This window comes from Drosophila tropicalis, unplaced genomic scaffold (assembly GCF_018151085.1).
Source record: "Drosophila tropicalis isolate 14030-0801.00 unplaced genomic scaffold, ASM1815108v1 contig_1002, whole genome shotgun sequence".
NCBI classification, from domain to species: Eukaryota; Metazoa; Arthropoda; class Insecta; order Diptera; family Drosophilidae; genus Drosophila; species Drosophila tropicalis.
In genome coordinates, this window is record NW_027172360.1 from 3048004 (window position 1) to 3064289 (window position 16286).

General features: G+C 38.2%; 1 protein-coding gene across 2 annotated transcripts in view; it reads left to right on the forward strand.

The window, feature by feature from the left end:
• The window catches only part of rho-5 (rhomboid-5), a 289374-nt gene that overhangs the window by 165420 nt on the left and 107668 nt on the right, over positions 1-16286 (forward strand). The gene's annotated exons all lie outside the window — the stretch shown is intronic.

Below are 16286 nucleotides of genomic sequence, written 5' to 3' on the forward strand. Positions count from 1 at the left end.
AATGAAGTGAGTGAGTCGTCTCTCTGACTTCGGTATACCATGCACCAAATTAACAAATATTTTAAATTGGGAAAACCAAATGAACATATGTATGTATGTATATTAAATTCTTTTTGCATATCTCCTACCTGATATTAAAAACATCTACTACCATATGCTTTCTCGCCCACTCTTAAAAATACACTAGCACTATAATGCCGCCACTAGCCAGCGAACAGCTAACCGCCTAGTAAAACTCCTATATAAATTTTCCTACGTAAATTTTTCGTAATTCTAGTCTTTATGGGGTCGGAAACGTCTCCTTCTGTGCGTTGCAAACTTCAAAACCAATTTTATAATACCATTTGCAAGGGTATAAAAGATGAGTTCCAGTAAATCATATAAACAAGGCTACTATCAAATATATGAAGATAAGTCACTTATGCAGCCCACAAATACGAAGCGTGTATTATAATGAAAAGTCAAACAGTATTCCACAAGTTATAACATAACACTTAATGATTTCATCACTGTACCATACAAACTTAAACATGCCAAATGAAAAAATTCATAAGGCTCACTGCCGACTCCCAAAGACGTCAAAAGTGACTCCCCACCTGGGGCCTTATTCCTACTACACCAACAAAAAATATGGGCGGTCAACTTGACAAAGTTGGTCGTGAAGTCAGGAAATTTGTAGTCCTAAAATTAAAGTGAATAGAACTCCGTTGCATCTATTTTTTTGTAGATCTTGAGCCCAAAGCAAACAATAAGAAGGCAAGACATAATGATATCGAAATCATTTTCATGCCCAAATGTAAAATTTCCGCACAAACGCACTGTAATATTCTATAATTTTTTTAAAAGAAAAAAACTTGAATTAACATATAATCCAATAATCAACTAAGAAATACAACTAAAACTTCGAGTAGATACATCAAGAGATAATTTAGAGCCTGATGCAATCTACTGCCCACCTCACTCTTCTATTAAAAAGGCTCAATTATAAGTCTTCTTGCCAAAATGAGTCAGAAAATCCACCTCTCATTAGACTGGAACGCCACATCCCATAGCGAATATCGAATTTGCGACTGAAATACTGGTTAAGATGATTACTTAAGCCGAATCACAGACCACGCTCACAAATCTTATTTATTGTTTGTTTATTTATTTAAGTTAACTAACCAGCAGTCGACGAGAAAGGTTAGCTTTATACACAACAAAACATCCCCGGTTTTTATTGGCACAAGGTGTCAGCTGTGCCCCGATTCATAGAAATTATGGTCAGGGATGAGTTGCAAGCAATCAAAGTTAAAAACTGATTCAGCGGTTTCGTTGTGGATGATTAAAAAGTATAGCGCGAAGATAAGTGACAGAAAGATGAGGAGAGATAAGGTGAGAAAGGTTGTTAAAAGATTGGCAAAGAACACGAAAACGTTCGTCAAGAGAGTAGTTAGTCAGACATTTACTATGGTGAATAGGAAAAAAGTTTCTGGTCCGACGTGAGGGAACATAAAAATATAGCGTATCCAGTAAATTAATAGAAATGACTTCACCGTAAACTAGTTTATGGAGAAAGAGAATGCCAAATATAAGCCTACGATTGTAAAGTGAAGGAAGATTAATAAGAAGAAGTCTGTCAGAATAAGAAGGTAGGCGAAGACCCGGATCCCAATTTAGACCGCGTAACGCCAACTTAAGGAGTTACTTTTGTACCGATTCAATACTACGCTGGTGAACATCATATTGAGGGTTCCATACTGGCGAGCAATATTCTAGAGTAGGGCGAACTAACGAAGTGTATAAATCCTTTGTTACATAGGGATCATCAAAATTTTTGGCCCAACGTCTAATGAAGCCAAGAAGGCTGCAAGCTTTTAAAAATATATGAACATTAAATGAAAGTTTTGGGTCAAACATAACGCCTTAAAGGCAACGCAGAACGCATTGAGATCTGATTGCAAGTACTGTTGGAAAGAAGAATCATTATAGGAATAACAAATCTTGACGTCATTCGCAAACATGTGCACGCGTGAATAAGCCCAGGTCAAAGGCAAATCATTTATAAACAATGTAAACAATAGTGGGCTCAGATGACTGCCTTGGGGTATACCTGACGTAACTCGAACAGTTTTAGATGTCGATGAACGAAAAGACACCTTTTGGGTTCTGCCAATAAGATACGACTTTAACCAAGCCAATAGTTTTGGGGAAAAACCCAAAGTTGTTAAGTATCGCGGGAAGCAAAGAATGATTAACGGTATCGAAAGCCTTACTAAAGTCGGTATAAATAACATTTGTTTGACACTTTTTTCGGAAGCCATGGTGTACAAGGGTAGTCAATTCTAAAAGGTTGGTAAGCGACGAACGACCTTTCATGAAGCCATGAGAAATAGTGGATCTGGATAGGTGTTGAAGGGAAGACGTAATAATTTTCTCAAACAACTTGGGTATTGTCGAAAGTTTGGCAATGCCACGGTAGTTAGAAATATCCGATGTGCTACCCTTTTTAAAAAGCGGAATAATAAAAGACTCCTTCTAAACATCAGGAAAGCAACAAGTCTCAACCGATATAAAGAATAACCCAGATAAATGCTCAGATAGGGAAATCGAACACATTTTAATGATGCAACTTGTTATATTATCAGTCCCGAGTACGAAGGAGGACTTCATAGATAATAAGCTTGAGATAATACAGTCTTCAGTAATACTAGAAAAAAAGATACAATTTAAATGTGGGATTGAGAAGGCATAGGATGTGGGATGCGAAGCAGTATTATAATAAGACTGAAAGAATTTAGCAAACAGATCTGCAATATCTAAATCATTATTAGCAGTCTGGTCGCAAAGTCTGAAGGTGAAAGATAATAAATTAGAGTGTCGCTTAGAATTAACAAAGTTGTAAAATCTTTTGGGGTTCGTATAGAATTCAACCCTTCAGCGCACGATATAATTATTGAGAGACAAAAATGAGATTTCGCTTCACAATAATTTGTATGGTCAAGTCGCGAACCAGATTTTTTTAACCTTTTAAAATATCTCGAGATGTTATTTAATGAATTAGTAATGGAATTGTAAGAAATAGTTACTTCAATAGTAGGGTGATAAGAATCTTTAGGCATCACAAGGGGCTGTGTTTGAGATACAGAACTAACAGTGAGATCCGAGACAAAAAAAGATCGAGGATTCTTTTAGAAGAGTTAAAAAAAGAATTCATCTGATGTAGCGGACATTCAAGTAGGTTTTCAAGAAAAACGTGTTGAGATGAAGCAATTAATTAGATTATCATCAACCAGCCAAGAAATATTAGGCAAGTTAAACCCACCTAAAACTATAAGGAAATTACAATCTTTAAGACGACTAAAAATGGTTTGCAAAGCATCAGCATGGTGCATGTAGGACATAATATCAGAATATAAACAAGAAGTATATAAGCTAATGTTGGAACATGTAACTTCGACGCAAATAAACTTAACACCTAAGGGGAGATCAATCGGCACAGAACACAGATTCGAGTTGACAGCAATGAGTACTCCACCGTTACGACGACCAACACGATCAAGCCTATAAGAATTAAGGTTATTAGAAAGAATTTCGTTATCCAAAACATAGGAGTAGAGACAAGATTCAGAAATAACTAATGTTAGCCGCAAAGGTTTGGCTATCACAGAACAGTTTTGAGAGCTTGGTAAGAAGTCCTTTTACACTTTGATAATGAATGCAAAGACTAGACGTTATTTATTTTTTAAAGCAGACAATGAAGAAGATAAATTGGGAAGGTGGGAAGGCAACGGACGGGGCGCTTATTGGGCGCAAACTCGTGTACAACTAGACCCTCTGGCCAAAAATTAGGGTCTACCATAGCTGAAAAATACTCATTTGGTACTGTTATTTAAAAAAAGATTTCGCGAGGCCTAGAAAACTTAAACTTTTGGATTAAAACCTTAGCAGGGCATATCTTACAAATGAAGGCTGCCATAGACGACTCAGAAGTTAAGGCAAGTGACTCATATTTGCATTTCTCCAGAGGTACCTAATTCTACTTTAAGAAGCCTTCAGGCTTCCTAAAGAACAACATCCAGCATGATATACCATAAGGGGAGTTTATATCCTCCAGTAAGGATAAGGCAGAAGCCTTTCTTTTCATGTGAAACCTTAAAACAGTATTCCCCTCTCACACAGAAAATAGGAGTGGATCGACAAAAGCCGCTGTTTCTGCTAGTGACAAATAATAAAACTTAGTTTTATTTTTACTGTACCTGTACTGAACTGTGTCTGCCACTGCTAGAACACGACTTGATCGTTCGTTTGCTTGCTTATTACAAAATTTGCGACTCTTATGCAACTACGTAGGACACATAGGTTTATAAAGAGGGACAAATAGAGAGAGCACCAGACCGGCGCCAGTAAATTCCAGAAAAACTTTTAAAGTACAAGAACAAAGGCATTGTTGCAGATTGCAGATGTGCAAGTATGAAAAGATGTAGGAATGCAAATAAGGTGACTATTTGCAGGTAATTGTTCCTCAAGAACTAGATGCCACTAAAATCGAAGAAGTCACAGCTACCACCAAAACCTTAAAGCGTAAAAAATACACGTGATTAGACAGAATCGACGACAGGCCTTGAGGGCGTTTTTAAAAAACTGTATAGACTTTTAAGCTGAACTCTTCAATGCGAAGATAAATCTCTCGTAACTCCCAAATTCCTGGAAGCATACTGAAATCAAAATGATTTTTAAACCAGGTAAACATGTTGAATAGGGATTCCGGAGAAGAAGAATAACCCAATCTTCATTCGTTGAATTCAAAATATTTACTGACTTTATTAACATAAGTATGGAGTTTATATATTGAATCTAAGGCTCAAGGAGGTAACAATTGTTCTTAAAATATCTTATTCTTATGAGACTCAAACCCAAGATTTCGGGGGTTGAAAATTATTATTATTTTGGGCACGGCTTCGGCCACTTGACATCCTGCCGTCGTGATCTTTTGGGTTAGTTTAAATTTACAAGTGTTTTTTTTTTTTACAATGTGTGAGGCTGATTATAATTCTAGTCATATGCTAGATTAGTTGTTTGTGACAAAATTACAGTTGTATTATATTTTCTTCAGTGCATCTGATTTGGTGAAGCCGCTTCAGATGAACACGATGTTTATTCTTAAACATTCTGCGAAGGGCCGCCAAATTTGACGTTTTGGAATTTTATTTTTATAGACGTTAGTTGTCTTATACAAATTAATATTAATATTGTCATTTGTAAGATAACTGTTGTTTAAGAAGCATGACGAGCTACATGAGAGAAATTAACCCTAACAAATCAATGTTATCCTTCTTATAACTGACTTCCTATTCTGTTGTATAGTTTACCAAATCGGATTAATTTCGCCCGATGCCTAACGATTTTTGTTTCGGCATATCTACCCACTCCTGATGTGTATGACTTCTAGCCTTTTTATATGGTGGAGACTTTAAAGACCAACTACTTTTACCTTCATTTTCTTCAAAATGGAGTAAGGTATGGTGTTCTCTGCTGCAAAATGAGCAGACCATTTCATTATTGCATCTCTTGTTGCTTGAATGCTTCAAGCATCGTGTACACAGTTGTACTTTTTTGGCTATTTCCAGCCTTTTTTGAGGTGTTAGCGCTTTAAACTTATAGCACAGAAGTTCCTTATGCCAGGGGCCTTTGCAGATCGAAGCCGACCCCGTAGCCGACGTTTTTTCTAATGGTTTTTTCTCTTCTTTGCTCATGGCACTTAGCGAGCAATATCTTTGCTCCAAGTATTTCCCGACATTAGATAGCAATTGCATCTGCCTTATTTTTTTCTAATCTGACTCTCATACAATTGTAGGGTCTCTCTGTCAAATTTCCGAAGTATGTCTTGAGCGAGTATTACCTCAACTTTATCGGACAAATTTGCTTCAATTTTAATTAAGTGTATTGACTCATTAATTATGACAATCACTCCTTTTACACTCTTTGCGGATTCTTTGTTGGTCATCGGTAAATCAACGATCCGATTTAATTGCTCGGAAAATACGCTCCGATCATTTTCATACCGCTTGGTTAACAATTCCCAAGCGGCACCATAATTAAATCTTGTATTATTTGTCAGTACCTGGCACGCCTGAACTTTCTCCCATAAATAATTGATCTTATTAACAATACTATGCATGTCTCATTGACTGTTGAAATGTCTAAAGTGCGTAAATCTTTGACTACTCTATCCAAATATTCCTGGAGCTGTTGGGCTTTATCGAAAAATATCTCCTGGTTAACATTAGCGTTCTCATTACTAGAGGTCGCATCCCCGCGCGACTCTACTTTGATATCTTCAAACATCTCTGTAATTTTCTCTCCTGCTTCAACGCACACCGGCTTACTAGTGGTTTTTCTGACACTCCTGTGGCTATAACTTTGGCAACTATCGTTAACATTTCTTCATTTATATTATTTCTGAAATAATCATGATCGAAATCCGGAGCATACTGGAGCAATTTTTCGTGATTAAGTATCCATTGATTCCTTATCTCTTTTACTTCCTCTACAACTTTGCTAGTTATGTTTCTAGGATCTAGTGCTTCTAACTGCCTTAATCTGGTATGTAACTCTGCCTGCCTTTTTAACACTTTTGCAGCCTTATTTGTAAACATTTTAACTTATGCGTATATTTGGATATCGAAATAATTATTCAATGACAATAAAATATGTAGGTTGATGTATGTATTTTTGACTATTTTAATTAATATCTTATCTGATGATCCTGTTGGCTGCTGCTTGTCCGTCAATGGGTAGAGTTCGCCGATAGTGATGATTCGTATTTCTCCTAACTACCTCTCGCCTCCGGTCACCTTCTTCGTCTTCGCAACTCTCTTGTGCCTTGCTGCTTCTTTGCAACTGTGTCGTTGATTGCTAATGTTTTGTGTTGCCTATTTGCAACTATTTTTGTGTATACAAATACATATGTATATACTGATTTGCATTTTATATATATTTGTTTTGTTTTGGTTTTCACTTTGGATATCTGGGCTTCAAGTACGCCACAAGCCAATTCCTTTTATATTGAGGTTTTTTGCCGCTGTCGAAATTATTGCAGTTGCTCGACTAGGCAAACTGCCTTTATTTAACTCGGTCGCACGCACTTTTTTTTTAAGCAATATTTTGCTTTAATTTTATACTCTGTCTCTTACCACTGGTGGGGGAAAACAAGAGTTTTTTATTTTGCTACCTTTAGCTCATCTTATCACAAGAATTCAGACTTTAAGGAGCTGATTCATTCTCTGAGTCTCTTACCACTGGTGGGGAAAAACTACAGAGTTCCTTTTTATCGAAGGACCAAAATGAATAGGGATTCCGGAGAAGAAGAATAACCCAATCTTCATTCGTTAAATTCAAAATATTAACTGACAAAAAACAAAAGTATGGAGTTTATATATTGAATCTTAGGCTCAAGGAGGTAACAATTGTTCTTAAAATATTTTATTCTAAAGAGACTCAAACCCACGTTTTCGGGGGTTGAAAATTATTCTTATTTTGGGCACGGCTTCGGCCACTTGACATCCTGGCGTCGTGATCTTTTGGGTTAGTTTAAAATTACAAGTGTTTTTTTTTTACAATGTGTGAGGCTGATTGTAATTCTAGTCATATGCTACATTAGTTGTTTATGACAAAATTACAGTTGTATTATATTTTCTGTAGTGCATCTGAATTGGTTAAGCCGCTTCAGATAAACATTCTGCAAGGTGCAGCAAAATGTGACGTTTTGGATTTTATTTTTATAGTAGTTAGTTTTTGATTTAGGCGACCTTTAAATTGTTAGAAAACCATGATTTGCCTCCGCTCGCCTCTCCTTAAACTCGTTGGGACTCCGCTCGCCTCTCTGATCTGTTCCTGCGGCCACCTGGCACCATCCTCCTCGTTTCTGCAACTATGCTGTTGTTCGGCTGCTTACCTGCTGCCTCTTTGCAACTGTTTCATTGTTCTGCTGCTGATCTTTGTTGCCTAGTGTACATACACAGACTCGATGTTTTTGTTATACTTTCGATATTACGGCTTCGAAAACGCCAAAAACCAAAACACTCCGACTGCCGAAATTACTACAGTTGCTCCACTAGCCGAACTGCCCTTGAATTCAGGCGCACGCATTTTGATTAAGCAATAATATTTTGCTTTGCTTTAGCTGGTCTTAGCAATTACACTTGCAAAAGATCTCAGACTCTTAAGAAGCTGATTGAACCTCTGAGTCTCTTACCACTGGTGGGGGAAAACTACAGAGTTCCTTCTTATCGAAGGACCAAACATGATCGATCCGGCTCAAACGACCGAAATGAATAGGGATTTCGGAGAAGAAGAATAACCCATTCATTGGTTGAATTCAAAATATGAACTGACCTTATTAACAAAAGTATGGAGTTTATAAAGGGAATCTTAGGCTCTAGGAGGTAACAATTCTTCTAAAATATCTTATTCTAATGAGACTCAAACCCACGTTTTCGGGGGTTGAAAATTATTATTATTTTGGGCACGGCTTCGGCCACTTGACATCTTGCAGTTCTGATCTTTTGGGTTAGTTTAAATTACAAGTGTTTTTCTACAATGTGTGAGGTGATTGTAATTCTAGTCATATGCTAGATTAGTTGTTTATGACAAAAATACAATTGCATTATGTTTTCTTTAGTGCATCTGATTTGTTGAAGCGGCTTCAGATGAACACGATGTTTATTCTTAAACACTTAGTTAACACTCTTGAATTTTTTTTTTACAAAACCTACGCCTTCCCTATCCTCTTCCCTTTACCCCAGTCCCCTAACATTTTGAAGTGGAGCCGAAGGATCAGTGGTTTTCGTCGGGATGAGTTATTCTCCCGCCATCGAAGACAGTAACTGATCTCAAGGCTCAGTCGCTTCAAAGTGAAGAGACAACGGATCTTAACCAGCGGGATTTCTACTTACTCATAAACATAGCATCTCTAAAAGGCCGAAGTTGAAAAAAGGTCAAAGAAGGCCAACAATGCTCTCTATTCTATGCAGGGCTCTCAGCTAGACGGACCACTGGGTCATTTCACTAATTATTCTGGCCTGGTGGTCAGCTATCGCTAAGGCTACAAACCTAAAGCAAATTTGTAATGTGCAAATGAGGATACTTTTGTCTATACCAGGTGCCATCGAAAGAACTCTTACAAAGGCTCTAAAAGTGTTGCTTGGTAGTTATGCACCAAGTCAACAGCGAATAAAACCAAAAGTTAATAGGGATACGGATCACCGAAATTGTAAGAACTTATCTACATAAACCTGGTGCAACATCCGAACACAGCTTGGGAGCAGTTGTCTTCGTGGCTGGCAAGAATAGCACCTCCTCTTCATTATTTATACATCGTAACACTTTCAAAAGAAAGATAAAAACTTAACATCGAATTTCTTTTCAACTGGTCACATATTATCTCTTGGTGTTTAGAATATATAAAATAAAATAACATTAAGACAGTTATAATATAGAACAAATGGCAAAGTATGTCAAAATAAGTATGTAACCCGATTATAGATATCGATGTCTCATCAGTCATAAGTACATCTGATATGGTCAGCAGTTTGGTGACCCCGACATTGGCTGCTCCAAGTTGAAAGAGTAACAGACTTGCTGAACTCAGGCGACCAATCTATCATACAACAAGGAAACTGGTCAACTAGGCGACTACTATCTTTGCACGCTTTGGACATTGATGAACATTCCACATCAATTTGGGGTCCCGACTAAAACTTCGCAATTAATTAACTTGCCAATCATTGCGTAGCCAACTTGGCGACTAAACAATTTATTAGAAAACTTAGAGCTGGTTTTCCACAACGGGGTAGCAGTGCATACCCATTGAATAAAAGTTGATAAACTAGGCGATCATTTTGTCAAAAACATTTAACAACGATTTGTATCAACAAGGCGACCAAATCATAAAAGTTATTTTTATATAAAACAAAGTTTGTTCATTTCTGTTGCACTACCTAGTGCACTCGGTCAGTAACCCAGATAGTACGCACAAGTTTGGCATCAGTCAGCAGTTTTCGAAAAGATATAACAAATAAAAGACTGTGCTAGACTTGACCAATTTTAGGAACGAGTCGGAGCGTTCCCTGTCTTTGTGAAATAAATAAACTCCCATCGGATCAAGTACTAGTACAAATAAGCAAGTACATAAGAATATAAAAGAACATGAAGAAGTTTTATAAGCAGCAGACAGAGCGAGGAGAGGCAATTCAGGCCTTCATTCGGAATAGAAAAAAGGATTCTAACGCCATTAAAACAAAGTTATCTTATTTCAAGGAGAAACTTGAGCTCCTGGAATACATGTGGAAGAACTTCGAGAAAAGTTATCAGGAGCTAATGGACAAATTAAATAACAAGCCAACAGAAGATGACTACTTTGTAACGGACTATTTCAACAAAATGAAGGCGGTTGTAACTAATACAGTGGGCGAGTGTAAGGACCATTTGGCAAAGATACAACTGGAGAGGCAAGTTCGCTAACGAGAATTACAATCGGTAGTCGACAAACTATGCACGCAAATTGAAGAAATCCATTATGAGATTCATCGGCTAGCTGAAAATCCAGCCGAAGCCGGATATAATATAAATAAGTTTGTGGCCGCAGAAAATATAATGCTCAAATTCTGTGTGGCACCAGCAGACAATGTAGTGATACAACCACCGCCTGTATTGCAATCGATACAATCATTGCAACTACCCAAAATTCCCAATCCAAAATTTGATAGGGATTATCTGAAATGGCAACACTTTCATGATATCTATAAAAAGGTGGTTCATGGAGAAGCAGAGAGATTGATATGACACCTGGAATTAACAGAGGCCAATTACAACAATGCTTGGTCAATATTGCATAGTCAGAATTTGCATGATAACTTTTTTAAATCATTGCAAGCCTTAAAAAAGGTGGGCGTCAATCGTCATTGGATAGATTCAACCACGCACTATATGAGCAATCTCTATCCAACACAAGGAATCTGCAAGAAGTAAAGGATTTCCTATCCTTCTTGGAACAGCGGTTCCTAACATTGGAGGCAATCGGGACACCAAGAAACGAAAATCGCAGCATTGAAAAACTAAACCCAAAGAAGACATGCGCAACAGCATCTGGGACAAACAGTACATTGTGAGCTTTCTGCGAAAAAGCAAAGCACAAACTCTTTCAATGTAAAAAGTTTAAAATCAAATCCGCAGCAAAGTGGCATAATTGGGTGCAGAGACACAAATTGTGTGTCAATTGCTTCAAGCCGGACCATATGGCAAAAAAATGCTCTTGGAGAGTATGCTTTAAATGCGATAAAAAACATAACACAATGTTGCATTTAGAAACAGGCAACCAAGTTGCTACCTCCGCTTCTGCAGCTTCTGCGTATGGAATTGGCAGAAAATACACCCTGTTGGCAACGGCCAAGGTAGTGGTAAAAGGGATCAATGAAAGGAGAGGAGAATTTCGAGCACTCCTGGATAGCGGCTCCCAAGTAAATCTCGTTTCAGAGAGACTTGTAAAGAAGTTATCGTTAAAAATTAACGAGACTCATGTGCACATAAATGGAGTGGGTGGTCAACCACAGATAAGCAAGGCGCGAGAAAGCTTGGTTGTAAGGTCAAGATACAACAAGTTCGCAATGCTAGTTAAGGCATTTGTATTGCCCCACATAATAGGTGACCAACCCACAGAACAATTAACGCAGAAAGTCACATTATCAGACAACATTCACTTAGCGGACCCAACATTTGAAAAACCATGAAAAATTGATATGCTGTTGGGAGCTGATGATCACTATGCTATACTGTTACCAGAAAGAAGACGGGGCAATTGAAACCGTCCAACATTACAAAATTCAGAGTTTGGATGGATTGTCACTGGCAGAATTAATATGTCAACGTCAGCTGCATTTACTGTTACTAGCAGAGGAATCTCTAGAAAGATTCTGGCAGCTAGGCACACTAGAGCCAATGAAAAGGTACAGGAGTCCGGAGGAAGAGTATTGTGAAAGATTCTTCCTTGATAACCTACACACGGCGGGGGGCAATCAACTAATTGTATAGCTTCCATTTGCTGAAGAGGCGTCATCTCTTGGAGAATCTCGGGAAGTAGCCATAAGAAGATTCATGTCGTTAGAGCGGCGATTGAGCCCTGACATAAAACAGGAGTATGTGAAATTTATATCAGAATATGAACATCTTGAACATATGAAGCAGGTAATGGTAGAATAAATTCCCAAGCACCATTACTTTATACTGCATCACTGTGTACTAAAGCCAGAAAGTACCACCACCAAGCTAAGAGTGGTATTTGATGCATCATGCAAAACGTCATCAGGAAAGTCACTGAACGACATTTTATATCCTGGACCAGTTGTACAGAGTCAACTCTTCTCAATTTTTCTGCGGTTCAGGACACACAAATATGTGTTCACTGCGGATATTGAAAAAATGTATCGACAAGTTTGGATAAGCCCTGCCGATCAATTTAATCAGATGATTGTGTGGAGAGGGGATCCAAGTCAAGGACTTAAGTTTTATCGTTTAAAAACTGTGATCTTTGAAACCACATCAGCCCCATTTTAGGGATGAAAAACTTGGAAAAATTATCTTCTGGAGCATTAGCATTAAAAAATGACTTTTATGTTGATGATTGTCTCACAGGAGTAGACAGTTTACTAGAAGCTTTGCAAATAGACAGTTTACTAGAAGCTTTGCAAATAAGACAAGAATCTTCTAGAAATCCTGAGACCTTCAGGTTTCAACTTAAAAATGGTGTTTAAATAGCAGTCAAATTCTGAAAGAAATTCCAAAGAAAGATACGATTGCTGACATCAATCTCAGTGACACACTGGAACAAACAAGTGTGAAAACATTGGGAATCAGATGGGCACCCAAAGAAGATGAATTATGTGAAAAGGCTCAAAGGCATACAAAACGAATAACCGGACTAGTGATGCTATCTAAAGTCGGTCAAACCTTCGATCCTCTAGGGCTGGTCGCACCGGTAGTGGTAAGAGCGAAAATGTTTCTTCAACATGTTGCTACCGAACGAATTGAGATGGATGATGCCTACAAAGAGGATGTACAGGCATTAAACCACATGAAGGCATATTTTTGATGCCTAGGTCCAAACTACTAAGGAACTGCATACATTTGTTGATGCATCAGAAAAGGCGTATCATGCGGCAGTATCTCCAATTAGGATCAGAAAATGTTTAATCATTTCTCTGGTCAGACTCAACAGTAGTACTGTCTTGGATTATCTCACGGGCATCACATTTCCACATTTAACATTTAATCATACGAGTAGCAACTCGGCTACAACAAGCACCAGTAGCAATGGAAACAAGGAATCCATATCTCTTTTGTATGTTTTGCAACCAAGGCGTTGGTCGGAGACCTGTCCACCTCCTCATTTGTGGTACAATTCACTCAGAAAAGGCAGCAGGTATTATCAGGGAATTTTGCAAGCAAAAAGGAGTGCAATTTAAGTTCATACCACTACGGTCTCCACATTTCGGAGCATTATGGGAAACTGCGGTAAAGTCCTCTAAGCATTTACTGTTGAAAAACATATCGACAGCAAACTTAACGTTTGAAGAACTGTCTACCATCATTGTCAATGTTGAAGCAGTGCTGAACTCTCGTCCATTAACGCCAAACTAAGACGATCCCAACAACTTCACAGCTTTAACCCCAGGCCACGTATTAATCGAAGAACCATTAGTAGGCTTTCGGTCTGCCACCGTTGGCAATGAGAATCTGCCTAATGCTGTTGTTACTTCTTAAAGCATTTGCTTAAAGGACTAACATAACTCGATTCAACCCCAAACCAGGCATATAGTATGGAAGTATTGGCACAGGAAGGATGGCAATGTCTGACTGGGCTATTGTGGCATATTAAGATCTCGAACCATATTGGGCAGACCTGAAGACATTTTCACACGGAATAGTAAAGTAGTTGGAGAAATATGCTTGGTAATGAAGGTTCCAGAGGCTTGCACCGTAATGCAGAGACATTTCGAGCATGTCAACTCAGAGCCACAGACAGGAAACGATCTCCTTCACATAGAACGCCAACGACGATCAATATTAAATATAATTGGAAACATTGCGAACGGCTTATTCGGTGTGCTGGACTCCAAGTATGCAACAGAGATGTCAGGCGCTATACGAAAGGTTAAATCAAATGAAGACTACTTATTGAATTTGCTGCAAAACCAGATATCCCTAATTGACTCAAAGATAAATATCATTAAGCGAGACGAAGCCACAATTGCAAATCAGATGAAACTAATGGAACAACAAATAAACGACATAACCAAGGTCCAGGATAATGCAACTACCCAGATGACAGTGATTGCAGGGTAATTGCAACGAGCTCATACCGAAATTTCCCGAGTAGTCACAGATGCCCATCATATCAAAATAAGCCCGTTACTACTATCACCAGGCCAGCTTCGGGAACATCTGAACCAACTTAAGAGACATCTTCCGTTTGGTTTGGATTTGGCAGTTCCAGATAACGACGTCTTGCAATTATACGGCTTAATGAAGGCACAAGGCACAATCGCAACAACCATTTGATATTTAAAGTCACGTTTCCATTAGTGGCTACGCAGGCAGTGCAACTGTATACCCTGATACCCATTCCAGCAATTGGAACTTATGGAATTGTAATCATGAACATTAAAATTCCCATTATTGCTGCCAACAAAGAGCAGAATCAATACATTGAGCTGTCAAGAGCAGATTTGGAACAATGCGATCAGCTCAACAACAAGCAATATATTTTTTTTGATAAACATACGACGTTTACGGCTAATAGCAACTGTGAGTTCCAGCTGTCAGATACAACACACAAACAGGTCATTCGTGTGGTACGACATGTATCACAAAAATCAGTGGATTTTTGCCACCACCAGACCAATTGAACTCGCAGTGACCTGTGACGATAATATACAAGGTGTCACTATAAAGAAGACTGGATTGTTAATTCTAGACCCAACGTGTCCAGCAAGGAGTTCTGCTATCCGAATAACAGGTTATCGTCTCCTACGTAGCGCTAACAATACCATTGGTTCTCGTGATGGTATACGGAATAAGGAGAAGCCCCCAACCCCCAAGGCACATTGGTCCAGAGCAGACAACCGTGAGGATGGTCAATCCTATACAGACTCCTGCTGCAGCAAACCCAGACCCCATCAATTTCGCGGTCAACGTTGTATAACGTTGAAAAAGTGCTCAACGGCCTGGAGTATGTTGGTGGTTAGATTATATAAAATAAGGTAAAAATAAGACAATCATAATATAGAACAAAGGAAAATGTATGTCCAGATTAGTATGTAACCCGATTATAGATATCGTTGGCTCATCAGTCATAAGTAGATCTGATATGGTCAGTAGTTAACAATAAAGAACTAGTTAATTAAGCTGCTATGGTTAGCTATTATCAATAAAGACGTATTTTGCTGACCTAACACTATGTCGAACTATACACTGGTGAGCTCTCTAGCTTTACTATAAAAGAAATGCATTATTCTTAGTAGGATCAGATACCAATTGTAGTTACATCGGGTGTGCATCGCTGTGTCTTTGGCCCCCATCTCTACCTTTGTAATCTCACTCCGAGGTCCACCCAATTTATGTGTTGGTTGCGACAACTTTGAGTCACTGGTTTATGTGCTAGTGCCTATTTATATATAAACAAATAAAGATTAATTAATTCAAAAATTACTAACGTCTTTCATTGAACATATAATCTTAACAATGGTTAAGTTACTATAATTTCTTATCCTAAGTATTTTAAATTAGGACACTTTAATAAGAGTCGCTTCAGACTAGAATTAATATAATAATTCGCACACAAGCAGCTTCTAAGTATTTTAAAAAGCATTGTATTCGCATCGTGTTGTTATTCTTGTGAACTTTCTCTAACTAAAAGCCGTATTTGCAACAGCGAACAGAACAACTGAAAAGACAACCAAGGCACTCAAACTCGTTCGACGTGTAAAATTAAATTTTTATACCCTTGCAAAAAGGGTATATTAATTTTGGGCAGAAGTGTGCAACGCAAACTCCTCCTAGACCGTAAGAGCTACAGAGCTGAAAGCTGCTGAGAGCACGTAGGCTTGTATATACTGCAGGGGTTGTATATCTCGGATTCAGCCGGATCGGACCACTATATCATATAGCTCCCATACAAACCCCAAAGTCACGAACAGTGACTTTTCTTAATAACTTAACTTAGTTTCTGTGCTATTATATACTATGAAACT